This window comes from Lissotriton vulgaris, chromosome 9, assembly GCF_964263255.1.
Source record: "Lissotriton vulgaris chromosome 9, aLisVul1.2, whole genome shotgun sequence".
In the NCBI taxonomy this organism is placed as follows: domain Eukaryota; kingdom Metazoa; phylum Chordata; class Amphibia; order Caudata; family Salamandridae; genus Lissotriton; species Lissotriton vulgaris.
In genome coordinates this window covers 449,238,888-449,263,962 of record NC_141697.1, presented here as the reverse complement: position 1 = coordinate 449,263,962, position 25,075 = coordinate 449,238,888, and positions in this window count along the sequence as shown.

Below are 25,075 nucleotides of genomic sequence, written 5' to 3'. Positions count from 1 at the left end.
TTTAGTTCGGGTCCTGGTTTGGTACATTTTTGGCTCCGTTTCACTGCTTTAGTTTATGAGTTAACAAATCTTTGCTGTGAGCAGTAATTTAACCGTAAACAAAAAAATGTGTATAATTGTATTTAATACATTGCTATGTTGAAAAACAACAGCTGCAAAGTGTGTAGGGATTAATCATAATGACTTTCTTAACTGTACTGCTGAAACAATTAATTGGAACAATTAAATGTTTCAATAAAAGTTAAAGTGAGGACTAGCGATGGATATGCTAAATGTATTAATCAGTTTGACAAATGCTATTACATTCTACATGTAGTCTAATCACTGTTTAAACATATGCATAAAGAAGTCATTATTTAATGGGAGAAATGCTCTGAATATCTAGAAATGCTAAATACTGCTTAATGAGGCACATATATCTGCGAACCAGTTTTCCATGCATCTATATATATGTAGATTCATTGTATATGTAGCTCATTATTATGAACATTGTTGCTGCACATTTCAAGATATTTCAGGATTCTAAAGCTGAATTTGTATACACACCTTACATCGCATGGCTACATCGCATGACAATGATATTGCATCCGCTAAATCAACCTAATCGCTATATCACATGGTAAGTATAGGTAACTAGCTGTGGAGGTAAGAACAGTAATTATATACTTACATCACAATGTGATGGTAGGTGATGTAAATGACACAATTCTATTAAAGGCCAATACAATAGAATCACACAACTGATCATTTGTATAGTTTTGAGAAAAAGAGCGCTAAGAAGACAAAAAAGTACGAAAACACAAAGAACCAATTTAAAAGTTCAGTTTGTGGTTAACGGGGACCTACGTGTGATTTCAGATTTACCTCGGTAAAGAGGGGGTCAGGTAAGCTAAGCAAGTAGCAGTGGTTATAGTTTTTACCTTACAAGACATTTTTACAGGCTACCAGAAACAGGCTATGTGCCAAAAAGTGGCAGATGTTCCGTCTGACCTGTTTAGATTCCATTTTCAAACTAACAGAGCACAAGGTACATCCACTTCTATTTTGCTGGTGACTGCCAATCACTAATTAAAGCCATTAGTTTTTTCTGGATCTCCAGTGGGTCAAGGTAAGAAGATCAATCCACCAATAGGCTTTCATGGTCAATACACTGCCATGAAGCTCCTTCTGTAGCTATTGGCTTTTGCACTGTGACTGGCACATATTTGGAGTATGTAGCCACTTTGACCTTATTTCATATACCCCATCTGTCCTTCACACGTCCCCCAATCATCCCATCCTCCTCCCTTGAAGTTCCTTCCACCAACAGTCACCCTTCCCCATTCCGAGGGGTAGATCTGTCCATCTGTGACTCACCACCCCTCCAAAGTACTGTCTCGTATGCAACCTGTCCTAAACTGGCAACTCTGTAGCAGTCCTTACCCTGCTCCTCTGACCTGTAGGGTGGCTGGGTGGTCAAACTTTGTTCCCCCAGAGATCAGCCCCTCCCAGTGCTGTTCGGTGTCTGGAAGAGGTCGGATCCTCCTCACCTGACACCTATGTAGCCAACGTAGAACCCTCTTCTTCCCCTAACTAGCCCTATCTCTGCATTGTCCTTCTAGTTCCTGCACGAAGTATGACGTGGGAAGACTTCTCTGTGAACCTCACTTCCCCTGGGCACTAACATTGGCAGTGTCGTTAAACACTAAAAATAAAAACGTTGCGTTATTGTGTATTAGCAATGGAACATTCCATGCCCTAAACCAAATAATTTATTTCCAAATATGCCTAAATCAAAAATTATCGCATTTGTCAACAGGTCTGTTTTCATGTCCATTGGGAACTTCAGAATAGTGGGTACATAATCTATACTTAGGCTTCTGTAAGTGATGTCTACACTTATGCCCTAATGTAAAAAAACTAGTTCAGACACCATTTCATCTAAATAGTAATACCGAAGATGTTGTATAACTTGTAGGATAGAATCATGCACTAATATTTATGTGTGTTTTGAACTATGTTTTTTTATATGGAAGACATGCTTTCTCTCGGATGCATCAGCGACTATGATGTCTTTTTCACGAAGGTATTTTTATAGTTTAAAACAAGCTAACACTGATTTAAGTCGAAAAATGCAGTTTTTAAATTGTTTTAAACCAGGACGGATTCCTGTGCACGGATGCGCTGAATTCACGTATGATGCTACCTATATTCAGTGCACCGGGGTTATTATAAAGCCTACAATTGGTACTTCTATAATTTATTAATGAACGCATCCTTTGTATTGAAAAATGTCTCCTACAGTAGAATCCTTATTCTACTGTAGGAGTTGGTGATGCTCTATTCTATAGATTGATTAAATTACCCAGCAAACCCTTTCGGTTCTCTGCAAAGAATGTTTTGTTCGGAGATGGAGCTAGCAACGGACTCAAAAGTCATTTCATATTTCAATTTTTCACAGAAATTTTTTGCAATGCAAAGGGCACATGGTAAGAGGTAGAAGGAAACATTCTTTGGTTAGGAAAAATGCCCTCCTTGAAAACTGAAACATTGCAACTGGGAGCCCATACAATCATTGTTATTGACTGACTCAATCCTCAAACTCACTGATTACATTGCAACAGGATGGAGACTGTTATGTTATGTTATTTGTATTTATTAGTAATTATGCACATGACTCACCCCCTAAGGGGTATCTTGGCCCAAGACCAAGAAAACAGATGATGGGCAAAAGAACCTATTCTTAAAATAGGTGGGTCTTGAGTGCTTTCCTAAAATGGAAGTGATTTTGACAGGTGTGTAGTTGCATTGGCAGTTTATTCCAATCATGTGGGGCGAGAAAGGAGAGCAATCTGCTAACTGACCTGGCCTTTCTGAACCTGGGGATCTTGAGCCTGGTGTTGTCGCATAATCTTTAGAATTTGGGAGGGGTGTAAGGGGAAAGCTTTGAAGATAAATACAGAGGCCCTTTTCCATGTAGAGCCTTGTGAGTTAGACAGCAGATCTTGAAAGTGATTCTACTTCTCACCGGAAACCAGTGGAGGTACTGAAGAAGAGGGACAGTTGCCACACCAGGGGAGGTTACCGACAAGATGTGCAGTGGTGTTCTGATCCACCTGGATCTTGGAGAGCAACTTCTTACTTATGGTGGCCAGAAGTGAATTACCATAGTCCAAACGGCTGATAACCAGTGCTTGGGCTAGTGTTTTCCTTGAGGAGAGTGGTAATAGAGGAAAGGCTCTTTGCAGCAAATGCAACATGTAAACACATGAACCTGTTAAGGCAGAGGTTTGTTCTTTCATAGTAAGAGATTGGTCCTCCCTGATCTTTTACCACTGATTTGGTTACAAGGGCCATATCCAATTCTGCTGCCCACCAGTGAGGTGACCAAAAAAGTTGGGCCTGTCTGACTAGCATAATTTAAGTTTTTGCAGTGTTAAGCTGGAGTCTGTTTTCAGACATCCAGGTTAAAATGGCTTTTATCCCAGAGAAGAAAAAAAACTTTTGATTCAGTCAAATTACTCTCAAGAGAGAATAGCAGCGAAGTTGTCCGCATGATATATTCTCAAAACAATAATCTCTGACAATTTTGGAGAGAGGGGCCACATAAATGTTAAAAAGTGTAGGGCTGAGACAGGAGCCCAGAGGGACTCCACTATCAGGTGACATACTTCTTGACTTAAAAAGGCCATTATTGACCGTTTGAGTCCTATTTGAAAAGGAAGTGGCCTGAAGCGACGATTATATGGGGAGATGACATGAACACACATCTAGACCCTAGTAGGGACAAATCGAGCAAACACGGAGGGCAATCACCCAAGGCGGCACTGATCATAAATAATGGGATGGATGAGATAGGACTCATAGACGCATGGAGACACCACAACATAGACAGACTGGAAGGCAAACACACATCTACAGTGCATGGCAGATGGTTGAGGCTGGATTACTGGTTGGCAAGTGAGGAAGTTAGCCCATGGATCCACTCTGTAGCGGCATTCCCTAGAAGGCTTTCTGACCACAACCCAGTCAGGCTTACCCTACACATCCTGTTGAACAGCCCAAATCAGTTCACCTGGCACTTCAGATCGGAGGCACTACTAGATCTGCTATACACCAACACAATCAGAGAGGCAATAATCCAATACTTCGACTTAAATAAGGGTACAGTGAATAGTGCTACTATGCTTTGGGAGGCCTATAAAGCCGCTATCAGGAGTACCTGTATAAGCACAACATCAGGTATCCTAAAGGATATTCATGGTCAACTGTTCCGAAAGGAATCTGAACTAGCACAGCTGGAACGAGAATATGCTGTCACCCCAAATACGGCTACGTTAGCTCAAATCAAGGAACTTATTCTGGAATATAATGAGTTGGCGATCTGGAAGGTGCGATATCTATCTAAGAGGCACGTAGCTCATGCATATGGTGAGGGGGGCAGGCCGGGACATAACCTGGCTGATAAGATTAGGGTCAGGACCGAAAACAATGTAATAACAAAAATCACGGATAACGCTGGGCAGGATCACTACTCCACACAGGCAAACACGGAGCAATTCCGCAGTTGCTATTCTGAGATGTACACATCTAAAGGAGAGACTGAGCCCACGGAACTGGATGACTATCTGGCAGATAACGCCATGGCCTGGCTATCCTCTGGTCAGCAAGAATATTTGTGTTAACCGATTAAAGCTGCTAATATTCATGAGGCAATTTGCTCATTGCCAAACAGGACAGCGACGGGACCGGATGGCCTCATGTGCGAAATCTACAAGACATTCGTGGATGAGTTAAAACCGTACATGCTAGATGTCAGGTTCCACGTCCAGAATCCTCTGGATTGTGCTGGTACATTCATCATCTGTACAATGCTGAAAATGATGTAAAGCTGGAGTGTATTATCACCATGAAAAACCCAAATGGATCAAATGATTTCTTTATTGTCCCCCAATTCAGATTACTGCATAAAACTCCACAAACTTTCCTATGCAGCTGTTCAACAGTTTTGTGATGGTATACCCTAGAGGAATAATGTTCTGTGAGCCAATCAATAAATATCAACCATAGACAGTCATACCTTGGGGAGTAAAGATTACGCAAGAACCCCGATTGATATTGGCTTGGTTTATATAAATAGGCAAAGGTTCCGAGTACAGCGTGTTTCTTTCCTCTAAGGAGCATGGAATGGTAAATACCCGATTTTCCCACTTGTCCCTCCTCTGCAATGAGACAGAGAACTCTACTGTTTCTTCCAACAGAGGAGCGTGAGCAGGAATGCAGCAAATACCAAGCGCTATTACGTTCCTCTGCTAGAGACGCAGAAAGGCGTCTCGCCAACAGAGGAACGAGCGACCGGTGCCTTAACAAGAAACGGGAACACAGAACACCAAGAAGTAAAGCAGACAAGAAGTGCCTGCGCGTTCCTCTCCAAGAGACGCTGGAAAGCCGTCTCGCCAACAGAGGAGTGTGCAGGGTGCTAAGTCCACAAGGGTCAAGAACACGGATTCCCAGGCAAGTACTCAATGTACCCCTGAAGAAGCGATAGATCCTCACACCACCGGGCCTCCTGTAATCCAGAGCATCTAACGGACCGCCATCCGGAATGAATCATCGGCAGCTCTTGGTCTTTCAGTCTGAGCCTATATTCGGTTTCCCACATTGCGTCGCGTCACGTGGGGCTCAACCCCGCTACGCATGCTGGGAAATGTAGTTTTAGAAGGGCCAACTCGCTTCCTGGAGGCCCTTCGGTGTGTAGTCAGTGTTTACTGGAGCTAGGGCCTGACACTGGACAAGTATACAGAAGCCTATTAAACGGGAAATCTGCTGCCAAACCTCAGGAAAGATAAGGAACCCTTGTGTTGTGAGCCGTACCGGCCCCTGTCACTCATTAACTTAGACAGTAAAATTCAGGCAAAAATCTTAGCCACAAGACTTCACCACTAATGCCGAACCTGGTCCTACCAGACCAGTCTGTGTTCATACCATATAGATCCACATCATACAATTTACGCACAATTTTCTGGATGTTTCATATACTTGACCCTGATCTTCAAGTGGTGGCAGTTTTGTTGGATGCTGCTAAAGCATTCAATTTTATTGAATGGGGATACATGTTCCACATCTTACAACGCATTGGAATTCCCCGTGGGCTACAGCAGATTGGTGCATTTGTTATACACGAACCCCACAGCACGTATCCGAGTGAGCGGGAATACATCAAGCACTAGTCGGATAGGAAGAGGTACCAGGCAGAGGTGTCTTCTATCGCCGCTCCTCTTCTCTCTAATGTTGGAACCATTAGCCTGCATTATTAGGCAACGGGACAGGGAAGCGGCTCTACAATTTGCTCACAGACCTGTGAGCATATCTTTGTATGCCGACAATATGCTGCCCTTTTTTGTAGAGACCCGAGGAATATCTGGCGCCGATATTGCATGAACTTATAAGATTTGGGTTTTTCTCAGGGGTTGGCATTAATTGAAGTAAGTCACTGGTAGTCCCACTGACCAAGAACACAACTGCCCCTGCTCTGGACTTCCCTATTGTTTGGTTATCTGACTGATCAAATTATGCTATAAGCTATCTCATGTTATCTCTAAAAATGGTGTTGTTTCTTTAACTCTCTGTGTGCTTTTGTTGCAGAATTGCCGAAATAAAGTTTTATGACTGACTGACTGACTGACTGGTTATCTGACCCTGTTAAATACTTAGGGTGAGGGTTCATCGTGATCCAGACATAGTTATACAGGAGAACTACTGCGCTGCTGGCGACAAGTTGCTCTCTGGTCAGTGGTGCCGCTGTCATTGGCAGACCGCATAGCCCTCATCAAGATGGTTGTCTTGCCCCGATTTCTGTACTTGTTCAGTAATATACCAATAAAGTTGACACAATTTGTTTTCTAAAAAATGCGCTATTTGCTGGTGCGGCTGATCTGGGGAGGGAAACAGGCCCACACGAGCTGGGCCATCCTGATGCTGAATTACAATAAGGGTGGGTTTAGCTTGCCTGACATGCATCTAAACTATCTCTGTGCACAGTTGCAATGTGCGTATTATAGGCGCAGCTATCACAAATTTATGCTGCATGTTATGGTCGAATACGTGGACGCTCACCCAGTTCCACTAAAATTTATGCTATCGCATATCCGTAGAGGCACCCCCAAAGAAGCAATTAATACTATAGAAACCACGATTGCGGGCTGGCAGGATATAAGCCGCCTGGCGGCGTAGCTCCTATTGTATGCCCATCACGCAGCATTATCAGTAAAACACGAAGCAGCCGTTATCTTCACATTGGCATTGGCAGGTATAGACAGTATGCAAGTCCTGTTTCCTAATGGCAGTTTCCTTACAGAAGAGGAGATGAGGCATGTTCACAACAGATCGCCGCTCTTCCTATTTGTATTTCATAGGCTCATGAAGGAAATCCAAGCACATTACCACACCTTTCCGGACGAGCCGCAGACACTGCAAACTCTCCAACTGCTTTTGGTTAGCCCAACGCGATGAAAGCTAATTACTAAATTTTACAGGGTAGCCAGGGATGAGAAGGCAATTACGGACCACAGAAGCCTAGACAGATGGAATGCTAGGCTTCACCCTTAGCTAACACAAAAAGAATGGGAATATTGCTGTCAACTCACCAGTGCATTCACATCAAATGGCAAGTTACATACAATTAATTTCAAATACCTTCATCAAATATACCATACGCCAGCTAAACTGTTTAAATCCAGTCTCCGTGACAGTGATGCATGTCAATGATGTGGAGTATTCAGTGCAGACTTCTGGCACTTGGCCTGGGAATGTGACCAGGTGGTTGACTTCAGGACTGAGGTGCTAAATAGGCTCCAGATCATGCCCAATATTACTCTGCAATGCACCCCGCAGATGTGTCTACTGTGTTTTATGCCACAACTAAAAGATTCCCTTGGTAAATTTATAAGAGTAGCTTTGTTACTACTGAAAAGAAGGGTGGCAGTGAAATGAATGGGTTCGACTGCTCCACGACCAGATCACTGGATTAAGGACCTTGTATACTGCTAGGAGAATCTTGAACTATATGCTGAGGAGTTACCAACATCATCTAGACCAAAGGACATTTGGGAAACACTAGTACAATATCTTCTAAAGATCAAGAAGCAATCTCTGAATCCGAAAATGGATAATTCTGAGTATGTGTAAACTGTACTTTAATATGTAGAACAGATAATATGAAGCATCTATGGGGAAACACAACACTATTCTGGTCGATCCCCGGTTGTTATGTTCTTATTCCTCTCATCTGAAAGCTGTATGAAACCTAATTAAAAAAAACATCTTGACCTACTTTATGCCAACACAAGCCAGCAAGAGACCTCTCATTTGTACCTGTTGACAGAAGCACAAGTCAGAAAACTTTGATGGGGGTATCAAAGCCCACAACATCGATTTCAAAGAATATCTTGTATCCTTAGTTACACCACTGAATGAAGCAGAGAGCAAGCTCTCAAATTCCAATGACAGCTGACTAGGCAAAAATAAGAACAAGATTAGCCCTTTGGTAGAAGTCTCCTTAACACTGAGAATGCTTGAGCATGCATCCAAAGCCTTCATAAGCACATAGAGGACCTACAGATCAAATATCTTTCTCAGTCATGGATATGATGTGATATTCAACCCAGCCATGAAAGACCCTTCAAAAAGAATGCTTTGGTTGTGATGGTAGAAGGCTACTTAATCCAGTAATGAGGTTCTCCATATATCGAAGTTAGACCATGGAATATATGCAGCTGGGAATTGGGAAAATGTGGTGATCCCTACTTGCTTTTCACTGCCAACCTTTAAGGACAAGAGTTCCTACTAAGGCTCAACACTCCCAATTACAATCTGATTAATTTGTTTAATGTTATCCAACTCTCTCATTTAGAATGTGTTTTTTCCAGTAATTCAAAAAGCTACTTGAAGCATCTAATCAAGAAACCATTGATTCATTACTGCAAACTATGTATCAAAGTGGCATTTTATATCTCAGAATTTCGTGATCAAGAATATTGCTTAACAGAAATATTGAGTCCTAAAGAGCGTTCACAAAAATAGCGTCTCATTAAATTAAATGTTCTATTATTAATTCCAAAGGGCAAAGGGGCATATTATCAAGGACGGCGTTAAAAATGATCGTCGATTTGGTGGCAGAAAACTGCCACTAAAGCGGCGATAATGTGCTTGATAATATGCCCTTCAGAATTCCAATAGAAGCCCAGGTTCTGGTGTGAACCTGGGCTTCTATTGGAATTCTCCTGGGCATATTATCAAGCCCATTATTGTCGCTTTAGCAGCAGTTTTCTGCCGCTAAAGCGGCAATACTTTTATTGTAGTTCTTGATTATATGCCCCAATATTTTTAAGGCCAGTGAGAAATCTCTATTACGCTAGTGTAATTTTGCATAATTTCAAGCTCAAAACGACACTATTTTTCAACATTGCATGATCACATTCCATTCTTAAAATTTTGTGCAAGGACATAGGAAGAATATGAACGGTCAGAAAGTAAACAGTTTCTGTTTGAGGCACATACATTTTCTGCACTTCTTACTTACAGCACATGCCTCTATGTGGTGAAAATGGACACAAAAGTGCATTGTGCACTAAAGTCCAGCACAACATCCTGGTTTTGTATTTCAGGTAATGCTGCTTACTTTTGTGTAATTTTTGCAAAATTCCAAATAATTACACAAAAGGTTATTGCGCAAATTTCTCACATCCCTAACATACTTTGTAAATGATATTTAGGGACTCATTTACTACATTTTGGGTATGGCAGCTCTACAAGTCTCCTTGCTAGGCTACCCTGCGTCAAAAGGAAAGGGATGGAATGCAAATATGACACATTCCTGTCCTTTCTGCCAGCCCACAAAATGGTGCCTAGTGCCAACTCAGGCACCCTTGCACCATGGTGTTGCATTGTTGCTACAATGGTTCTTGTGCAGGAAGGGACACCATCCTGCACAAAAACAATCAATGGAGGTGTTCTCCTCTTTCTATGTGTGCTGCAGAACGCAAAAAGAGGAAAACACAAGGAAAACTAAACACATCTCTCCTCTTTATGCCTCTGCTGGGGAGGTGCACAGTTTTGATGCATTTACGGGTTTACATTATTTTGTAAATCTGGGAATGTGTGAAAAAACATGACAATGCCCATAGAACACCCCCCTGACATAGAGTAAGGCTATGCAGCAACTTGTGCTGTGTTGCTTTACACTATATCTATCAGGCCTAGAAAAGCCACACAGGGTGTCTTTTTGTGACCTCTTAGATATGGGTCTGAACCCTGCACTACTTGAGCATCAAAAAACGTGAAGCTCTGCAGTGCAGGCCTCTTGTAAATTAGGCCCTTAGTATATACTTTTAATGTCATAAGGTGTTATGACCACAATATCATGTTATCTTTACAAAGTGGCAGTAGGAAATCTTCACAAGACATGACGCTGTCATTACAGACCTCATCAACACATCTTGTAAAGGCTTCCTTTGAAGAAGGCATGTAACACGTTTCTTAGATGGTAACAAACCGTCAATCCTAAATCCGTTACCAAATTCAAGCTTTTCACAATATCAGAAACCCCAACAAAGCATTCTGAAGCACCACAAGCTTCCCAGGTAGCTTAAGCTGATACTTAACCACTGCACAGCATCTCTCTTGATGAACACCACAATGCAGCAACAATAACACTTGCTTCCTTAACTGTCTTGGATACAGTAGAATACATAATTTTTCCTACACTTCTGAAACAATGAATGGAAATCTAACACAACCTGGAGTCCTCCATGGCCACCACCAACTAATTTGAACTGGCTGTTATGTTTGGCTACTTACTAAGGGTTCCCTTATGGAATGCTTCATGTAGAACACTGGTTTCCCAATGCCTGTAACACGTCAACGGCTCATAACAGTTGGTGAGAGCCGGGACAGGGAGCAGGAGTGACTGTGTGCTGTCGTCACATAAAAGGCAATTCTTTAATTACTTACTTGTCAGTGTTGTTCCTCACAACTCGTTTTGGCAACGAGGATGGGATGTGGTGGAAATAAAGAGACCACAATGGCAGAAGAAGAATAGTTCCAAATAGTTCCCTATCAAATGTGTGGTGAAGGTTTCTAGACATGCCATATAGGTAGAAAATGGGAAATGGTGTAGTAAGAGGAACGCTGTATTGGTTAAGAAGTGTGACAATGAAGTTGTTTTGTGGAAGACGCACTTTCGGTGAGCACGGAAATGGGGAGTAGTTGGTGGTTTTGTAATGAGCTAGGAATGGCTAAAGAGACCTAGTGGGGACTCCATTGTCACCCTTTGGTGAAGTGTTTGATCCTGATGTGTGTGCTGGTCGCTCATGGGACTCTTCCAATAAGGAATAAGGAAAAGCTCCAGATACCACCAATTCCATGGTCATCACCATGCAGAAAGGCAGAAGAATTATCAATCATCCCAGGTATTTGCGAGACTACGTCCTGAATTGAGGATTTCATTCATTGTTTTGCATGCTTCTCCTGGGTGTGCAGTTATGCTGTTATATATATATATATATATATTTATATATATATATATATATATATATATATATATATATATATATATATATATATCCCAACAAGGTTACCGCCTTGTAGTTGCCATTCTCAACACAGTAGGAGCTGCAGCTCACAAAGGCGGTCTCATGAATAAATCAAACTGATAGTCCAAAGACAAAGCTGTGCACTGAGGCTGCTAATTGTATTCAATATTTTTTTCAAGCCACTCGAAATCAAACTGACAAACGCATTCCAGCCTCCTGGCCTTCGTCAATGTCAGTTACTATTGATAAAATTCAACTGCATAACAACACACAAATTAATTGGTTAGCGGCTTAGTAATGAAAACAATAAAAGGACCAGAAAATGGGTGGTGGATTAAATAACATTGTTGGCCATTTTAGAATGTCACTGTGACCATTACAGATATACATAACTAAATTAATTCGGTCAAGACTAGGAACCAAGTAAAATATAGTCTAAATCCATCATGTATTAAATTCAATCATTATTAGACCTTGTATCCCATGATTCCTCAGTTGTTCATGTTAACTTTCCCTGCATGGGTCCAATCAAAGTGGCAAAAGTATATATTGCAATTGTCAACCATCTTTAAATGTCACAGTGACCAATCAAATTCATGCTGGGCGCATCAATTAAAAAACAAAACAAAACAAAAATACAGTGATTGATTAAAACTTAATATGCAAAAATATCAATGTTAGAATTTGCATATCAAAATCTAAGCTTTACATTCGGAGAGCCTACAAACAAACAAATTGCTCCCTGTATAGGCCCATGGCCGGCTGAAGTGTTCACCCTACATGACAAGATAACTAACGGCCAGCTCTTTCAGCCAATATAGGATCAAGGTTCTTTCTCGCTGTGCAGACCCCAGGCAGTACGAGTTTGCAGCTCAACTATGCATCTTGCCTCCAGTTGTCTAAGAAGCATGACTCCATCATCTCCCTTCTCTTTTAGTGGGACCTGATACAAACAAAAGCAGTTTGTCACTCCTAGCATTGTGGGTTTGGGCAAAATGTCTTGTCACCGGGTATGAATTATAACGGTTAGAGACTGCCTGTGCTTGTTCCAATATACGTTTCTTCACTGGATGTATTCTACTTCCTGTATGCTGGAGACTGCACGGACACACCAGGCAGTACACTACACAATTTGAATTACAAGTTAGTAAGTTTGTTGATACAATGCCTTGCCTTCTTCCCTGGGACCTGATAATCCTTGACCTTGGTATTGTTCTTGCACGCAGTGCAAGAAAAGAAACCTGTAATTGCTGTTCTTCTGGTTGGAGGTTCATCTAAAAAGTGGCTTTGTACTACAATATCCTTTAATGATGCACTTTTTCTATAAGTTATGTCAGGTCTATTAGGTAATAGCAGACCAATCACACTGTCTGTCTGAAGCAAACAAGTTCTAACAGGAAGGGGGAGAGAGAGAGTCAGTGGATTCAGTCTCCCGAGTCATATAAATAAACAAAGTGGAATCCACTCGAGTGATAGTGATCCCTAGAGTGATGGGGAACACACAGTGTTGTTTAAATGCCCCTCACACACCAACAGGCCCCTTGGTGTCATGCTTCATCATCGGGGCCTTCGCACCCCTCTACGGGATGCGGCGTGCTACGACTCGCGAGTACGCAGGAGCACTTGAAGTGAACTATGTGTGGGGGTGTGTGTTTAATACAAGGATGTGAGTGAGGTGAGGTGAAAAAGGTGAGTAGTTAAAAAATACCTGGCACGTGGGAAGAAAAAACTTTAATAAATCCCCGGCTGGTATTATTAAAATTTAAAGTGCAAGGCGTGGTTTTTGAAAGATACGTGTTAGGGTATCAAACCACTGTGTAAAAAGTCAACATGTTTCGGAGGTCGAAGCCCCCTTCTTCAGGACAAGGGTGAATGCACTTACCCTCCCCTTACTCACATGTAAATATGTAAAAGTGAAAAATAAAAATTACCACAATGTGTAATGTTCCTCACAATGTTTATATGTATGTGAGTGTAGTTGCGCCCAGTTGGCGTGAGAACCTGTGGAAACAAAATCATAGATAAACATACACATCTACGTATCACAGGCTAAGAGGAGAAGAACAATGCTTCTCTGAAAAAACATCAGGTAGAACCCAGAAAAATAATTGGAACCTGAAACGAAAAAAGAAGAAAAAGGACACTACAAACATACACACATGCACACCAACACAACTCTCTGCTCAGATGGAATGAGAGCAGAACATTAAGGACAAAAGATCTTACTTAAAGTTCCCAAATACAGGACTTCATGAGCCTTTAACGTATATTGGGGAATCCTTCCTTTCTAATCAGAAACCTAAGAAATGGACATCAGGGATTTAGTAAATGAACTTAATCAACAGGGTGCCACAGCTACAATGTGAAAACTGCTTCTCTTGGTGGTCTTATAACTCACGGTTACAGCAACAGCTAATCGCCTGCCTTCCCTCAACGCGGCTCCGATGAAGTGAGCTGCAAAGGGACTGGGGCCTTTTTATATGCTTGCCTGTGGCTAATTAGTGGAGATTGATTGAATAATGAGAACCGGTATATGCCCAAATACGGAGAGAAATCTCCACATGTCCGGTGTTGCGCTAGCGCCCTACGCTGATCCCTTGCGCATGCGCACAAACGTGACCGACAGACGCATGCGCGGCGGACTCAGCTAATGCGTCTGCGCAAAGGGAGACACTTCGTGAGAAACACGAAGCTGTCGGGGTTATTAGACACGCCTGTGGATGGATGGCGATCGGGATACTAATGTGCAGGGACACTGATGCCAAACCAAGTGTACACTAATAAGGCAAGGGGGCAATGGTAGAATGAAATAAGCACCCATAACGGCAGTAGTCAATCAGGTTATTTTTTGGAGGTGTACATAAAAATGGAGAGCTGCTCTCACGGATGTATTTAACATGCAATGATTTTTAAAATGCAATGATTTTTAAAGAAAAAATTGTCATTCAGAGTGAGGGCAATTAAGACCAGCTCCCGAAGTGGTACATCGTCCATCAGAAACTGGATGGTACTGCGTAGTGCGGATGTATAAAAGCCCAGCAACAAGCATTAATTGTATGTAACCATACGTGTACGTCAACCACAACTTATCATGGCAAGTGGTCAAATCAAATGTTACCTGAGAAGGTTCCATGGAATGGAATCATTCAATCCAGTGGTGTCGGTTCCCAACCGAAACACCCACCGTTGTTCTTTTTCTAGGAGACCTACCTCTGAGGGCAGTTGTTCAATTATTGTCCACTGTAGCTCATTCACACAGTGTTGATTTTCAATGAAATGGGTTGACATTTTGGTAGTTAGCTTCTTGCACCTGATGGTGCTCTTGTGTTCGTTCAACCTGACCCTCACAGGTCTGGTGGTCATACCCACATATTCCTTTCCACATGGGCAGGTAATTAAATAAACTACATTTTTACTATTGCAGTTAGTAAAAGCCTGCTGTTCCCATGTAGTCCCGTTGGCAAAAGTTAGGTTCTGGGTCTTTTTTGTGAGGTGGCAGTTATTACAGTTACCACATGGGTAGTGCCCATGTATGCCTTGCAACCTCGTCTGATCCTTGGCAGGAGGGGGTGGTCGAGTGTGAACGAGCATATCCCTCAAGTTCCTACCCCTTCTGTGTGCAAAGAGAGGTTTCTCCAAAGTTAAGCCACCACTCGTTAAGGTGCGCCAATGTTTGTGGACCAATTTTGTCACTTGGTTGCTGACCGGACTGTAAGTGGTAACACAAACCGTCCTGTTTGCGGCATCCTCCCTACGTGGATTGTCCTCCAAAAGGGCATCCCGGTTGTTGTTTCGCGCTCTGGTAAAGGCTTTTTGGATCACAGTTTCCGGGTACTTTCTTTGTCTTAGTTTTGCACTCAGATCCCTGGCTTGAATTTTGTATCTGGCCACATCGGTACAGTTCCGCCGAAGGCGAAGGAACTGCCCATACGGAAGGTTCTCTCTCAGATGACGAGGGTGAAAGCTGTCAAATCTGAGGAGACAGTTCTTAGCCGTGGGTTTGAAGTGTGTTTCCGTTTTTAACATGCCGGCTTCGTGATAGATATTTAAATCTAGGAACACCATGTTGGTATTAGATGCCTGGTAGGTGAATTTCAAAAAGGCATTTTGATTGTTGAGCCAATCAATGAAATCAGTTATCATGGTTGCGTCTCCATCCCAGATAACCAGGATATCATCTATATACCTTCGCCAGGTGCGAATCCTCGCCCTGTGGGGATTGTTTGGGTGCAAGATTTTCGTGGATTCCAAATGGTGGACATATAGTCCCGCCAGGCTCGGGGCAAAAGTACTGCCCATACTGGTCCCATGTTTCTGCCAGTAAAGGGTGCCCTCATATTCGAAAAAATTCTTCGTAAGCGCCAGAGAAATGCACTCCATCACTACATTCCGTGGGGTATGATATTCCCAATTCGTAGAATGCAGTACCTCTTCAATGATTTGGATGGTCTCATCGTGGGGGAGACTCGTATAGAGGCTCTCCACATCCAGGCTTAGCAACATCTGAGAGGTAGGATCAAAAGACTGATTATTCAGCAGTTGTAATACTGCTTTAGTGTCTCGTAAGTAGGTGTCCGTAGCCTGTACTAGAGGTCTCAGGAAAGCATCCGCGAACTTGGATAAGGGTTCCAGGATAGATGAAATTCCCGAAACAATGGGTCGGCCAGGTGGGTTCGCTAGGTTCTTGTGCACCTTCGGGATGGTGTAAAATAAGGAATGCGAGGATTCCTCTGGGTCAGGAATTCGGACTCCTTTTTCGTAATCCAGTCATGTGTAAGTGCCTCTTCCACCATACCACCTATTTGAACTCTTAGAGATTCAGTGGGATCCTCCGTAAGGATCTGGTAGTTCCTGTTGTCAGAAAGAAGACGCCTACATTCTTGGTCATAGGCTATGGTTGTTTGGATGACCACTGCACCCCCCTTGTCTGCTGGTTTTATAATCAGGTTTTTGTTCGTCCTTAGTTCTTTAATGGCCTCATTTTCTGTTCTGCTCATATTCTGAAAGACCTTCTGTCTGGTTTCTAGACTTTTCAATTCCTGCATCATGGCTTTTTCGAAGGCCAGTACTTCCACAGGAAGCTGGTTATCAAGTGGAGTGAATGTTGACTTGGGTTTTAGACCAGTGTCTGAAGTCTCTGTTGGTAAATCTTTGTCTTTGAAGAATGCCCGCAATTTTATAGTTCTTATAAACTCCTGCATTTCCTTGTGTAGTAGGAAAATGTCGGGTCTATTGGTTGGGACATAACCCAGGCCTTTATTCAGTACCTCTTTCTGCAGGTCCGTCAAGGGCCATGGGGTTATATTAATGACTAAGTCCCCCTGTGGCTTGTTGACGCCTGATTGGCTGCCATGCTCCTGGTTACGACCCGCGGGTCTGCCTCCTCTGTGGGCTGCCAATTCACATTGTTGCCCTTCTTGTTCCGCCCTCTGCGGGATCCCTGACCCCAAGATAAAAAAGGCTGTTGATTTTGGGGTGCATTGGTTTGGTCTGGGACCCACTGGGGGTACATTGGTCCCATTTGAGGTGGGACAAACTGATACTGCGGGAATTGAAAGGGAGGTTGATAAGGGTTAAATTGGGGGCCTTGGAAACCACGCCAACCTCTTTGACGTGGGAACTGGGCTCTTTGTTGACGGAAGCCGCCTCTTTGCTTTCTTTGTTGGAAGCCTCCCGATTTGTTACTGGAGTTACTGCCATCTGAGTTGACACTGTCTGTATCACTCATATTGTCCTTCATGACATAACCTGCACGAGTATACGGGTAGGCTCTCTCAGGGGTAAAGCGGTCTTTGTCTTTTTTCAGTTTGTTAAACTTGCTTTGTTTTAAGCCCGCCTCAAATTCTTTCATCTGTTGGTTCAGTTCCTCTAAGCCCTTTTTAAGATCCGCTGGTGAAATGAAGGCCTTAAGCTGTACTTCAAGTCTTTGGATCTCTACTTTCAGCTCGACTGACTTCCTGGCTGCAGTCTGGACTATGAGTACTAGCCAATCCCTGGTGCAGTGCCAAGAGATAAGTGACCATGCCTTTTTAAAAACAAGGTCATCCTGGAAAATAAACGGTTCAGTTTTAACCAATAGGCCTTGTGGGGCCATCTTGTTTCTCAGGTACTCCCTCATCAATAAGCCGTGAAGGGCTGTCCTGATTTGAATCTTGCGGGTGTTTATCAGTTCATCCCAATCGGCTACTGTAGGCCCTGGGTCGCTACTACTGAGGCCTTCAAAGGGTTTATCATCTGCTAAAATGCGGTCGATATCATCCTCAGTAAAAGTCAGTCCGTGTTCATCCTCCATGTTGACAAATAAGGAGGGCAGGAAGGTATTTCGAAGAAAAGGTGGTTGTGTGTGAAAACTATGCGTGTAGGTCCAAAGGAAAGAAGGGAAGGGGACTCCCACAGCTGCACGCTGTCTATGAACAAGTTCTAACAGGAAGGGGGAGAGAGAGAGTCAGTGGATTCAGTCTCCCGAGTCATATAAATAAACAAAGTGGAATCCACTCGAGTGATAGTGATCCCTAGAGTGATGGGGAACACACAGTGTTGTTTAAATGCCCCTCACACACCAACAGGCCCCTTGGTGTCATGCTTCATCATCGGGGCCTTCGCACCCCTCTACGGGATGCGGCGTGCTACGACTCGCGAGTACGCAGGAGCACTTGAAGTGAACTATGTGTGGGGGTGTGTGTTTAATACAAGGATGTGAGTGAGGTGAGGTTTCTGATTAGAAAGGAAGGATTCCCCAATATACGTTAAAGGCTCATGAAGTCCTGTATTTGGGAACTTTAAGTAAGATCTTTTGTCCTTAATGTTCTGCTCTCATTCCATCTGAGCAGAGAGTTGTGTTGGTGTGCATGTGTGTATGTTTATAGTGTCCTTTTTCTTCTTTTTTCGTTTCAGGTTCCAATTATTTTTCTGGGTTCTACCTGATATTTTTTCAGAGAAGCATTGTTCTTCTCCTCTTAGCCTGTGATACGTAGATGTGTATGTTTATCTATGATTTTGTTTCCACAGGTTCTCACGCCAACTGGGCGCAACTACACTCACATACATATAAACATTGTGAGGAACATTACACATTGTGGTAATTTTAATTTTTCACTTTTACATATTTACATGTGAGTAAGGGGAGGGTAAGTGCATTCACCCTTGTCCTGAAGAAGGGGGCTTCGACCTCCGAAACATGTTGACTTTTTACACAGTGGTTTGATACCCTAACACGTATCTTTCAAAAACCACGCCTTGCACTTTAAATTTTAATAATACCAGCCGGGGATTTATTAAAGTTTTTTCTTCCCACGTGCCAGGTATTTTTTAACTACTCACCTTTTTCACCTCACCTCACTCACATCCTTGTATTAAACACACACCCCCACACATAGTTCACTTCAAGTGCTCCTGCGTACTCGCGAGTCGTAGCACGCCGCATCCCGTAGAGGGGTGCGAAGGCCCCGATGATGAAGCATGACACCAAGGGGCCTGTTGGTGTGTGAGGGGCATTTAAACAACACTGTGTGTTCCCCATCACTCTAGGGATCACTATCACTCGAGTGGATTCCACTTTGTTTATTTGTCTGAAGCAAACCCCAATTCTTCTGGACCAGATGCCTGATCCTTTGGGTTTCGGCCGAGAAGCTGAGTATCAGCCTGACAGCTGTTGTGTCGGCATCAGTATCTGTGCTGCTTACATGTTTATGGGTTAGTAACTCCTGTCTATCTTTCAATTGAACCTTCTCTACAGCACACCCTGCAGTACTTTCCTTTGAAATCCCCTTTCCCTGAACTTATTGAGGGACTCCCTCTCAGCCTTTAAATAATCTTCGGAGTGGGAACAGTTACGTTTAAGTCTCAATAGTTCACCTTAGGGGATGCCGAGTTTGCGAATGCAAAGCGGTGTTACCTGCCGTGGGTTTCCTATACAATCTCGCATATAGATTCTCGTCTGCTACAAAGACTTGAAGATCTAAAAAAGCAACTTGCTTCATATTTATGTTTCTAGTGAATATCAGATTAAAATCGTTCTCATTTAAGATTTGAATATAGTCTTCAGCTTCTGTAAGTGTTTCTCTCCAGACAATAAAGCGATTGTTGATATATCTAGTCCAAAGGGCTACCTTTTCTACCCAGAACCCATTTTCATCTGCCCATGCCACGTGATTCTCCCACCAGCCTGCGAAGAGATTCGCATACCTGGGGGCGAAGCACGTGCCCATGGTAGTCCCTTGTGTCTGCAAATACAATTGACCTGCAAATAGAAAAATAATATTGAGGCAGAATTCCACAATTTGAAGTGACATTCTACTATGTTCTTAAAATGTCAATGGTCGAGTTTTCAGAAAAGATTCAAGAGCCATCAAACCCCGAGAGTGTACAATACAACTGTAAAGGCTAGTGATGTCTAGCGCAATTAGCAGAAAGTCCTCTTCCCAATGGATATTATGTATTAACTGTATATGATCCGTGGTGTCCTAGATAATGGAACTAAGGTCCTTCACTATGGGAAAAAGGAAAAACTCTACATAGATAGACGCTCTCTCCAATAGACTTCCTTTGGAGGACACTATCGGTGTAGGTCGATGCATGTTTGAGTATAATCCCATTCTGTTGCGGAACAGAACATGAGTCCTTTTTGTAGCATTTGAATTTCCGTAAGTGTCTGTTTGAGAGGTTGACAACAGATAACTGATTCACTTTTTGGTGTTGCCCCTTTTACTCCTCGTTACCCGTGATTGGAAATTTTGGTTTCCTATTCTTGCCTCCTAGCCTGGTTTTCCGCTGCTTTTTTCTGTCCGGCGTGTTCTTTGTGGATATCTCCTCCATAATTCTTTGTTTAAATGGTACTACTGGGGAAAATTTTACTTCTTACTGCTAGAGGCGCCTTCATCCCTTCTGGAAGTTTTCGTTTCGGACAGATTAGTGTCTGCCTTCCATTCCGAAGTGTACCTAGGTGTTGGTTCTTTTATATATATTTATATCCTCAGCACTCATCTTTTTTCAATAAGAAAAGACGGCCAGGGCTCAATTTGGCTCAGCGTGAATATTTTAATTCAAGGCAACACAAAGAAAACGCCCCAACGCGTACCCATGAACAAGAAGCTTTTGCTTTGTGTTGCCTTGAATTAAAATATTGACAAATATGAGTGCCGAGGGTTGTAGGGGCTGCCACCCCTATATATATATATATATATATATATATATATATATATATATATATATATATATATATATATATATATATATATATATATATATATATATATATATATATATATATATATATATAAAAACATGTCTAATTAATTCATTGTTTATTTTTAAACAATATGTCCATATTTAAATTTGGTAAATTGTTATCATTTTGACCTTTCTGTAGCTGCTGACAATACCCATCATTTGAGTTTCAACACCAACCCCATAACTGACTGAATGTAGAAAAAGCTGAGCTAGTTCTTCATTTAACACTCATACTGATGTAGCATGATTTCAAAATTTATAATGCATGAAAAATGTGCCAAATAAAGACACGGAAAGTTGAAAATGCACCATGCACCCATGAGACACGGTGACACATGAAAATGAGACAAGTGTAGTAAAAGCATGCTTTAAAATGCAAGATGAAGAAAACATATATAGAAAGCAATACTAATACATAAAACAAGTTGCACTAATAAGCGTGTGTTACAAACATTTTGTTTCTTAACTTTTACTAGTGAAATGAAATGGCTTTGTGTTTCTAATGCTTTCTGTTGAGAATGCACCATTTAAAAAAGTTGGTGGAAAAACGTGTAGTTTCATGATACTATCTTGCAATTTCAACATAGTAATATTAGAACTGCTATAGTTTATGAAAAATGCTAAACACATTTTGTGAAGTGAATTTAGAAAATGATATAGTTTTATGAGAACACTGACCTGGTCAGTGTGACTGCTCTCCCCATGCAGCTCTACCACTGAGGGCGGCCCCCTCTCTCTTGCAGGGTGTTCAAGGCCCTTCTCCACCCACAGGCACATGCTTGCGCCTGATTCCTGGTAGTCCCGTGGGAGAGCAATCTGCTATTCTGTTGTTCTGCATCTACCACTCTTGCTCAGTTTTTCTGTGCACTGTTGTCTCTTTTGTCTCTGTGCCCTCTTTCTTCTCATCTCACTTTTTATTTTCTCTTTTTTCCAACGTTTCTCTTCGTTTTTGCTGCGTTTTTTCTCCCCTGCCACTGTTGCCCCTGTAGCCTCACCCCTGGCCCCCAGTGTGTCCATCCCACCACCCAGGTGACCCAGCCTCTCCCAACCCCAAATGACTGGCAGCCGCTGCGCAGCAAGAAAAGCAAGACCACTGACTTGGTCACTGTGACTGCTCTCCCAGTGCAGCTCCACCACTGAGGGTTACCCCCTGAGCTCTCTCTTGCAGGGTGTTTGAGGCCCTCCTCCACCCGCAGGCACCTGCATGTGCCTTATTTCTGGTGGTCCAGAGGAAGAGTGCTCCGGTCTTCTGCTGCTCTGCCTCTCTCGATCAGTTTCTCTGTGCCCTCTTGCCTCTTTTCCTCTGTGCCCTTCTTCTTCTTTTCTTACTCTGTCATTTAATTTATATTTTTATTCGTGTGTTCCTCCTCGTATTTGCTGTGTTTTTTCTCCCTTGCTGCCGCCCTCTGACCCCACTCCCCCAGTGTGTCCTTCCCGCCTCCGAGTTGACCCGTCTTCCCCGACCCCAAATTAATGGAGGCCACTGCGCAGCAAGAAAAGCAAGACCACTGACCTGGTCAGTGTGTGACTGTTCTCCCCCTTGCAGCTCCACCACTGAGGGTTGCCTCCTGAGCTCTCTCTTACAGGGTGTTTGAGACCCTCCTCCACCGCAGGTACCTGCCTGCACCTCATCCCTGGTGGTCCAGTGGAAGAGCACTCTGATATTCTGATTTTCTGCCTCTACCTCTCTTGCTCAGTTTTTCTGTGCCCTCTTGCCTCTTTCCCCCGATGCCCTCTTTCTTTCTTCTCTTTATGTTCCGTCTTTTTATTTTCTCTTTTTCCCTGCATTCCTCCTTGTTTTTGCCATATTTGTTCTCCCCTGCCACTGCTTGCCCTGCCCCAGTGTGTCCTTCACACATCCCAGCTGACCCACCCTCCCCAACCCTTACTTAATGGTGGCCACGTGCAGCGAGTACACTGCTGGTGTGCCAACAGCAAACCCATCAGCGCCGGTCCGTGACCTGACCATGACCAGCGCCAGGGACCCTGGTCCTCTGACCTGCCTCGGCTACTATTCCAGCACTCTCCACGATCTCAACCCCGGATGCAACAACAACTGCCTGCTCTCAATGCCAAACAACACCTAAGTACCTCTCTCCTGACTACACTGCCACCGCACCTTCACCCACCACCGTACCCCATAAGCAACCCCCAGCCTACCTACTCCCCTACTGACAAACCACTCAACTGCATCCTCCTCAATGTGCGATCCCTACACAAGCACACCATAGAAATCTGGGACCTCCTCAACACTTACTCGCCTGATGTCACCTTCCTCACAGACACCTGGAACATCGCCAACTCTGCACCCCACATCGCCACCGCCAATCCTGACAGATACATGATCTTGCGCAAGAACCGGCCCATCTGCCTAGATAGAGGCATCACCATCAATCACAAAAGCACCCCCTGCATGACCTCCTGGTTGTTACAACGACCCTCATGGAGTACCCCCACTTCGGAATGCAGACCGACCCCAAGATGACCCTTTGGCCCCAGGCTCCCTTTACTGATGCCATCACCGACCTCATCGCACCCCACGCCCTTGCCTCCACAGAGTACATCATACTCGAAGACCTAAACTTCCACTAGGACAACCATGACGACTCAAACACTGCCGCCCTCATAGAAAACCTCACCAACTTAGGACTGAAGTAAACAGTCACTGCCCCCACGCACACAGCGGGAAACACATTTGACTCTGTCTTCACTGAAGGAAACAGCATCTCCTACAACCACACCACAGAACTCCTATGGACAGACCACCACTGCATCCACTTCTCCTTCAAAAAGCCCACCTTACACAAGAACGTCCACCACACCACTCGCAGAAGCTGGAAAAAAGTCACCGAAGACCAACTCCCCTCCGCCCTCATAAGCGCCACATCCTCCGACCACACCAGACACTAACACGGCAGCACACAACCTCCACTGTTGGATTACGAGCTGTGCCAACACACTCGCCCCCTCCAATAAAGCCACAGAAGGACACATCAAGAAAGCAACCTGGTTCACCCTTGCACTCAAGAATCCAAGAATCCAGATGCTCCTGTAGACGACTCAAGGAGACATTGAGGAACAAAATAACATGGAAACACACTCCACCTACTAAGCAGTCACCATCGCACACCACCATCTCATTAAATACACTAGGGAGAAATCCATCCAAGACAGAATCCTCACCATCGCTCACAACACTGAGAACTTTTATCCATTGTTAGAAATTGGGTTTCTGGTTGGCTATTGTATCCCCCTAAGCCAGGCAGAACCCACCACTCTAGTCAGGTGAAAGGTGTTACACAACTAAGAAAACCCCTGCTCACCCCCATGGTAGCTTGGCAGAGCACTCATGCTTATCCCAGAGGCAATGTGTGAAGCATTTGTGCAACACACTCACACACCAGTGACACACGAGGTACACCACAAAAAGAGACTCCACACAAGGCTATATAAAAATATCGTTTGTATATGTCATAAAACACTTTAGACCATGATCACATAAATCACTGTGCCACTAGGCACTTGTCATGACGTTACATAGATTACACAATCACTTTGCCAATCAGGCAATTGACATAATAATACAAGCAGTCACTACAGTATTTACTTAAAGAGTGCACACATAACAAAAAATCACCATATCACCATTACGTAAACAAACACCTCATTCCCTAGTACAGCCACAAACCCAAGAAACATGTGATGAGGTAAAAAAACATAATCACCCATTACTGTACATAAGGTGCACATCCCGGCAATGTAACACAACATACATCATCACATCAGGGCATAAGCATGAAGCAGTTAGGTTAGAGGCAATCACCTAAAATATCAACGGCTCCCCCATATGAACCTTAGAGTAAACACTCCTGGCAGGGAAGTGCCTGTTTGGAAACAGAGGCCCCATAGCAGTCACAATATATCCCCCTTAGCGAGGGTATCACAAGCACCTGCACTCCTACTACGTGGTGTACGGTCCGGGAATTATGCGAATACCGCTCCTGATCGGGGCCTCCAATACTCCTCCTATTTTAAAATGATGAGCGGTGGCCTCCATCAAGCTTTCCCCAGATGCCAACAAAAACAATGTCTCCAGGTAGGTTCAACTGGAATGAGAGGCACCCACTCTACCCATGTTGGTAGGGGACCTCCCCTCACAAGACAAGAGGGGTGGCTACCGCGAGCATGCGTCCCAGCTGTTAACAGTCAGAAAGCTCAGCCACACTCACCAATCACCGGAGGCTAAGCGGTTTAGGTCACAGCCGTAGGCTGTACAG